The sequence below is a fragment of the Brienomyrus brachyistius genome, chromosome 12 (assembly GCF_023856365.1).
Source record: "Brienomyrus brachyistius isolate T26 chromosome 12, BBRACH_0.4, whole genome shotgun sequence".
In the NCBI taxonomy this organism is placed as follows: domain Eukaryota; kingdom Metazoa; phylum Chordata; class Actinopteri; order Osteoglossiformes; family Mormyridae; genus Brienomyrus; species Brienomyrus brachyistius.
In genome coordinates this window covers 13938297-13946776 of record NC_064544.1, presented here as the reverse complement: position 1 = coordinate 13946776, position 8480 = coordinate 13938297, and positions in this window count along the sequence as shown.

The window sequence follows — 8480 nt, the reverse complement described above, 5'->3', positions numbered from 1 at the left end:
ATGGAACTCAGCGTTCAGAGGTCACAGCCAGCAACAGAATACGATAAAATGATTGGGTCTGACAGGTATTTGTGTGTGGTTAGATCAATCAGAGGAAAAGTACTGCTGAGACGCAAATTCATTTTTCTTCCTTTTGATTACACTTGGTCTTAGTAATACTACGGATCGTTTAAAGAAGAGGTAAGGAACTTGCACTGATTACACCGTGTTGACACGCCCAGCGCAAGACAAACCATCTCAGGGATGAGAACCTGAGTGCAGCCGTGTGGCAGGCGATACCTCAGCACCACAATAGTCCAAATGGACTAGTATGAGGTTTTTTTCTGTTGGCTGGAGTGCCAATCCTGCCTCCAACCCCCAGCCTTTTCCCTGTAAGTTGGAGGGCCTCCTTATAGGGCTGGATGTAGATTAACATCATACAAAGGATGAAGCAACTGTAGGTTAAGGGCCTTGCTCAAGGGCCCAACAGAGTAGAATCACTCTGGGCATTCACGGGATTTGAACCAGCAACCTTTCAATTACTGGCACAGATCCCTAGCCTCAGAGTCACCACCCCATCCCCAGTCTTATTTAAAGACTGATAAAAAATAATGTACTTGAATCTGTTGTGTGATTTTCTTGTGAATTGTTATGGGACTGGCCTGCCTGATTTTCTACCGGCCTGCCTGATTTTCTACCGGCCTGCCTGATTTTCTACCGGCCTGCCTGATTTTCTACCGGCCTACCCACACTATTATTTCTGGCCCCATTACGGGCATCAGGTAATTAATAGCTACTTGCACCATTGTCAAAATCTGTTATCCACAAATAAACCTTTGCCAGACCCTGCATATTTTGTCAGACATTCATCCCTGATACTGAGTTGCAAAAGTTGATGCGCTCGGTATTGTGTGGCTATTTATGTTTAGCAACTTCTCTAAAGTGTCTGATATTCCTATCCAACATGGCAGCCTTGAAGGCACGAATTCCATAAAAGGAAGTAGCTGTCTTAAAGGTACACAGCGTATAACAGAACTAGGATGGTCAGAGTCAACATTAGGTTCATTTAATCCTATGAGTGGATCTATCTCTGGGGTTTTGTTGTCTTTTTTGCACTATTTACCTCCTGAGCTGTATGTGTCATTGTCGCATGGAATACCTATCTCAAAGAAGCTTACTGAGATGCTTACTGTATTGCTGTATCACTCTTAACAAGACAATACAAACTTCCCATCAGAACATCCATCAGATGAGCTCCAAGCGAGCTAAGTAAGATCCGAAAACCTCGATGAACCAAATGAGCTCCTGTGTCCTCAGAAAGGATTGCAAGCATCTAGTGATGTTGATCAATGCATTTATCAGTGCATGTAGTGGACACAGATAGCCAGTAGTCGTTTTGTCACAAACTGGTTGACATATTGAGTGTCTTGTAATTGAAAGATTGTAGGTTCGAATCCCTGAGTAGCAAGGCACCACTGAGGTACCCTGAGCAAGGTACCGCCCCCCTAAGCACTGCTCCCCAGGGGCTGAATTAGCTGGGGTTAAATGGGTTAAATGCGGAGGACACATTTTGTTGTGGTGAGTCAGCAATGACCACTGATCACTAAATTCTAATTCAGTATCATGGAAGGCATTTTGCTGCTCTCTCAGTGCTTCATATACTGTAAAACAAAACGGCAATAAAAACAGCAAAACAATAAACCAGACAGAAGAAGGAAGTAGAGGATATAGATAATCATCTCCTATACCTAATAGGTGATATCTCTCCTGCCCCTTCACCACCTTAGCTATTCTGTGGTTAGAGTACTGGTGCAGAATGGCTGCCATCACATCATCCAGGTGGGTGTTACACAGTGATGGTGACTGAAGTGGCTCCCATTGGTTCCGTAAAGCACTTTGAGTGTCTTGAAAAGCGTCATATAAACGCAACATTCATTCATTCATTCATTCATTCATTCATGAACCTAAAATAATTAAAATATATACAGAATGCAGCAGATAGTATCCGAATTATGATACGTTCAGGATGCAAACAGTACCATAAAATAAACAGTGACACATACAGAATACAAAGCAATACATCCATAAGATAATGCACTTTGAAAGAGGATTGCAGGTGAAGGTGCTTCATCTTTAAAGGCATTAATAGACCACAAGAAACAAGCATGATCTACCACACAATTCCTGAGCAGCATTCTCCAAAATAAAGTTTGCCCAGGAATATCCTTCAACGTCTCCAGTGTTTTACTATGAATTCCATCTTTTCAAATGGACTCCAAACCACACTTATTAACCGCAGATGGACAACTGGGCACAGAAAGAACTTGTGCAGTCCTTGGTAATCCTGTAAAAGGGCGAGGCTAATATACAGCTGCCAAGCCTATCAGTATGATAGCTGTTATGAACCCATTATTATAGACACATATTTATAATGAAGAGCAAACTATTCCATGTGCATTTTTAAATACAGTTTCAAAGGCATACAATGAGCAACGTACATTAACGGCTCATAGACTTTTGGCTTTCTGTCAGTAATTTGTATGTTGTTAGTGTTGTGCTTATAAGAACACATTATGTAATAACATTACATTATGTAATAACTTGACAAAATGTAACAAATTTATAGATTACGTTATGATTTTATATTGCTACATTACCGTAGTATTATTATTGTAGCACCAGCGGGGCGCATGACCCCGCCTGCAGTTGTAAATAGCCCTTGTTGTGTTGTTGATAATGTTAACGGTTACATTTCCCTACTGTGGCGCGTGTGTTTGCCCGTGTCTTGTGTGTACCCGGTCCAACCCCCCATGTGTGCATCTTGCAGTTCGGTATCTGACAACCTCGTGTTTCCTTTATGTAATTGGTTCGGCCCTCGTTGGGTCCCTTTTGTAATCCTTTTCAGCGTGTTTTCCCCGGCGATACAGTTTCTGTGTCTTTCTCTGTTCCCACGATACCTCAGTCCGCCCCATGCCACATTATTACAGTATTACCATCATTTTTGTTATTTTTAACATCATTCAATATGTTTCATTCCGTCTACAGTAGTCATTGTACACAATGCGTTGTAACGGTGCCTTTTAGCTGTTTTTAGTAGTAGTGCTGCTAATCCATTAGCATTTTGCTTTCTTTCTAGCATATGCTTTCATTTTGCGTCTTCTCATCATTTTTAGACTTACTGTAACTGGCCATTTCATTTTGAAGCTCATTAGACTCCCGTTGGAGTTCGGAGGAGCTACACATGCTTATCAAGCCATCCACCGAGCCTCAGGTGTCACAGGAGACAGACTCTCCACTTGGTGGACACACAACCATGGTGCTGATGTTAGAGGAACGGGAGTTCGGAGCAGAAGTGGGGCTTGTGCAGGTTGTGTCACGTTCATCCATGTTCCACATCCCCTTATCCAGCACAAAAGTGTAACCGAAGTCCATCACAAGAAACACAGGCAGGAAGGCAGAAACATACCGTATGGGAAGGCAGGTCGGAACATCAGAGGACAAACACTCACACAGGCCATGGTAGGTCAGACACCAGCTGTGACTTACACGAATATTGGTGACATTGATTATAAACAAATGAAAGAAAGTCACAAATATCATACATGGGCGATTACATAAGTAACTGGAGCAACAGTTGAATAAAGTTCTGCGATCTTTAAAAATTGGAAGCGTTTCCACAGTTTTTCCCAATAGCGTTCATGGGGAAGCATGCAAACTCCAGAAACAGAAGGCGAAGGCGAGATCTGAAGTTGCAGATCTGCTGGTGGGACGTTACAGCGCCGGAATTTCATATGAGACATTCCGGATATGACTCCGATTTCTGTGCTGCACGAGCAACAGCCATTACCCTACTATTGATATTGACTTTCATAACTTGATATACATTTTATTCAATTGAAATCAAAATGTATCACGGTGACTTTAGTCAGACCAATTCGAATAACGAACAAAGACTGCAATGATTTTATGTTTTAAATGCCGTTGTGTATCAGAATCACAATCATTTTTATTAGCCAAGTATGTTTCCATACAAGGAATATGCCTTGGTGGTGCTTTTACAAGACATTACAAAGAACGTTAAACGTTTAGCAAAGGCATATTCAGAAAAGTAAAACACTAGATTAGTATTTGGGTGGATTAGTATACGGCTAATAATAGTTAGTAGGAAACATTTCATCGTGTTTATAAACATTTACTGCTCTTCGTAACTGCACTGAGCAGTTAGGTGCGTTGGGTGCAAACACTCACCAGATGAATCAAGTGTTTGTGAAAGTTCTATAATTGTGGAGTAAATCAAGACACCAGGACAAAACAATCCATCCATCCATCTTCTATACCCACTTGTCCTGTTCAGGATCATGGAGAACAGAGCCTATCCTGAAAGCTAGGGGTCCATCCATCCATCCATTTTCCAAACTGCTTATCCTACTGGGTCGCGGGGGGTCCGGAGCCTAACCCGGAATCAATGGGCACGAGGCAGGGAACAACCCAGGATGGGGGGCCAGCCCATCGCAGGGCACACTCACACACCATTCATTCACGCATGCACACCTACGGGCAATTTTAGCAAGTCCAATTAGCCTCAGCATGTCTTTGGACTGTGGGGGGAAACCGGAGTACCCGGAGGAAACCCCACGACGACATGGGGAGAACATGCAAACTCCGCACACGTGACCCAGTCGGAGACTCGAACCCGGGTCCCAGAGGTGTGAGGCAACAGTGAGCTAGGGGTCCAAGTTAAGAAATTACCCAGCATGGAGCAGTAACCCATCACATGGTACACACACCATTCACACCTGTGGAGGGAAACCAGAGTAACTAGAGGAAACCCCATGATGTCATGGGGAGAACATGCAAACTCCACACACATGGAGCCAGGGCGGAGATTGGCACACAGGCCCCAGTGGTGTGAGGCGACCGTGCTAACCAGTGCGCCACTGCACCACCCTAACATAAAACTTTTTTAACCATTTTCCGGACAAAAAATTTGTTCAAGGCGAATGCTAGATGCATTTGGAATGCAGGAGAAGACATATTTAACATCACATTTCAGTTAATTTGCATGTGCTGAGGAACAGATGCTCAAAAAGAAAGACTGAATGACCTCCCCTCTGTAGCGAGCAGTTGCTTGTGTTTTGTGAAGGTTTGCAGTTGAGTCCGTAACTCCAGAAGACAGAATCAAAGCAGTGTCAGAGAGCAGTGAACTAGTAGGCTCTGGGTTTGAGATGATTCAGGTTTCCTGGTGTCCCTGAATCCTTTGCGTGACTCCCTCTGCGGAAGTGCTCTGTCCAGCACACTGGGTCATTTGTCAATCGGGGATTGCAGCTCAGGAGTGCTTCTGGCTGAAGTGCAGGGAGGGGCATGCATGTTTTAGATCCATCTGGATTTCATCTCTGAACTATTTTTGTTTCTCCAGGCGGATGAAATGTGACATTACCCCTAAAGAGGGATTAAGGGCGTGAGAAACGTGTGATTTAGTGTTTGAAAAATGTAATATTAACCATAGCTGTGATAACCCTTCGCTCCAAAAGCACTGGGGATTGTGCTGGTGGGAAGCGGTTGGGGTTGGGGGGGGGATTAATGTCACACGACAATGGCATTCTGGCAGCTTCCTCCAGTTTCAGGGTGCCTCTTTGAACTTTTAAAAATGAATTTCTTAGAATTGAGTTTTGTGTAAAACCTGCAGCAAGGCAGACAGTTGAGCGCATTAGTCCCTGGGGGGTGGGGTTGATGGACACTCTGACCAAGGGAGCCAACTCCAGAGGATGGTGTTTGGGTCAAAGCACTCTCTCCTGCCCCCTGGTGGAGGGACATCACATACTAGGCTTGCAGCAAAATCACTAGACTCACAAATGCAGATCACTGAGCAGAAGTGCTGAACAGAGCATTACACACACACACACACACACACACGCACACGCACACACACACATAAAGTCTCACCAGAATCAATAAGGAGCATTACAGTCCTAATGCATTTTCATTGTGTCTAGATTTACACTGATAATCTTACAAATGTAACATTAAGGTCATCTTTCCTCCCCGATCCCCTGAAAATTTCCTGTGAATTATTATTTGGAATATGATGCATTGTACAACTTAAATTCCGCCATATGCTTTCATATTATCCATTCTTTAAATGAACACACACACGCACACACACACACACACACACACACACACACGCAAGCATGCACGTACACACACACAGCACATGTTTGTATTCATATCTTTGCCGGTCGTTTCTATGAGCAGGTTATTAGCACTCTCTTAGCAGCACCTAGGCAATGCCAGCATGGACCAGATTATGGCTCTCTAAACTGTCACATGGCATCGGTTTTTAAGAGTAAGCCAATATTGATTTTGAATTCTCAAACAGAACATAACTTTTGGCTTTGTATGTTGTGGAGGAAAACAAATAAATAAATGCATTTAGCTGTCTCTAAAAGAAGCAGATTTCCATTAATGTTTTTTTTTTCTTCGTTAAATGTCAAGTCTGGCATCCGAAGAGCACATTTCACATTTTGATAGGTAAATATTGACTCACTGAACACACACATATTTGATCTCTGAAATCGAATAAACAATGTATTTTCTGTTTTTTTTTTGGTCTTTCTGGAAACCTGTTACTCAGTAGTCACTCAGTAGTCACTCAGTAGTCACTCAGTAGTCACTTATACAGGTTACATGATAAAAAAAAAGTAACTGGATTGCAGTGTACCTTTTGCATACAAGTTGTTCATTTACTTCGCCACTTTAGGTGTCATATGCTCCTCAGCTTTAAAATGGTCTGACAGTCGATTAAATATTGTTAGAGAATTTCACTTAATCCTAAATCAGCTACTCAGTTTCACAGAGATGTGCAGAAACACCACTGGATTTAGACATAGCGACTGTCAGAAAAAAGAGTGCCAATCTGTACCTTTGCTTGTCAGTGGGGCTGTACCCTCAAGGTTCTGCCAATTGTACCCTAGCTGCAGGTAAATGCACCTCTTAAGATGCAGATATGGACCATGAGGACCAGGGCTTGGTGACTGAGTACCACCTCCCATGTTTTGCAGATCTCCTTCCATGGTCCCAAATCATGCAGTCAGGTGAAATGGAGGTTGTTGTGTATCTGACTCCGCTGCTGCTTTTCCTGTTTAGCAGTGCCGATTCTCCTATTGTCTCGCCATGCAACCGGTCCCCTACTCTGCAACTGTGGCATTAGAACTGTGGCAATGGAGACTTAAAACAGCATTTTTGAATTGCCTCTGAGGCAGGTTAGCATTGCGTACAACGCTACCCTGCCTTGTGCCCTGTGCTGTCTAGGATAAGGTTCACCACACCATCCCACCAGCCCCAGGTGGAATATGGGTTGAAGATGGATGAGCCTGAACTACTGCAGTTGGCTAATGGATCTCAGAAACAGGGTGTTCATGGAAGGTGGCCAACTATTAACTGAACTAATATCTCAAAGTCACACAGGCTGAGCTAAAATGCAAACGATCCTTCATGGCGTACCTTTATATATGGAATCATAAACGCTTATTTTTTTTAAATTTTAAACAAAGTTACTTCACTGTAGAATAATGAACCGATCTTTGTACATTCATATTTTGATAAACTTTGGTATTAATATAAAGTAACATAGACTTTGCTATTTCATATATCTCAAAAGACACGGATAGAATTTTGCATGTTTTGACCTGGCCCTACACTCTCATAAATATGTGTCCCTGGCAAGCCGGCCATATTCTGTGCTTTTCCATGGTGTGAAGCTCTTTGACTGTCCCTAATGTCCTTGTATCCGGGGCAGACCAGCTCCCAGCGGGCAGATCTGAAGGAAACGGGGGCCTGGATGGATCTCTCACACTGTTCTTCCAATGTGTCCGACTCTATAGCTGCTCAACAGCAGTTCAAAACTGTTTCTCACAGAAACTGGGAAAAGACCTTAAATCGTACATTGATTCCCCAGTAGGCTTGTTTAGTTGCTGTGTTTGCTATTTCAATAATTCCCAAGATGCAGTTCGTGAAGGAACATTGTAGGAGGAGTGAATAAGAGTAGAGTCTCTCCAATCAGTCTCTCTAATCATTCTATTTTTATTACTTCTACCACCAACAGATTAAACAGAATATAGGAGGGAGATAAAACGTTTGCTGAAGGCATCTGCGTCTATGTCCACATGCATAGTGAAATCTCCAAGTATTATAATATTGTCTAAGTTAATAACTACAGTACTGTAAGTCAGAAAGAAGATCTCCGAATTCTGTCAGAAGTGAAGTGTATGATCCCAGTGGTCTGTACACTTTAAGAATATATATGGGGGGGTCAGACACCTTGTGAATCAGTATTGCTTCAAATATTGTAATATCTTTTATAATCGTGGGTTAAATTTTTAACAGTGAGCTGCCAGGCCTCCACCAAACCCTCGAGAAAAACTCATAAACTCATCAGGTGAGGCTTCAACAAGAGGAATGGAGTCAGTGGGTTTCAGCCAGGTTTAGGTCTCAGCCAGGCT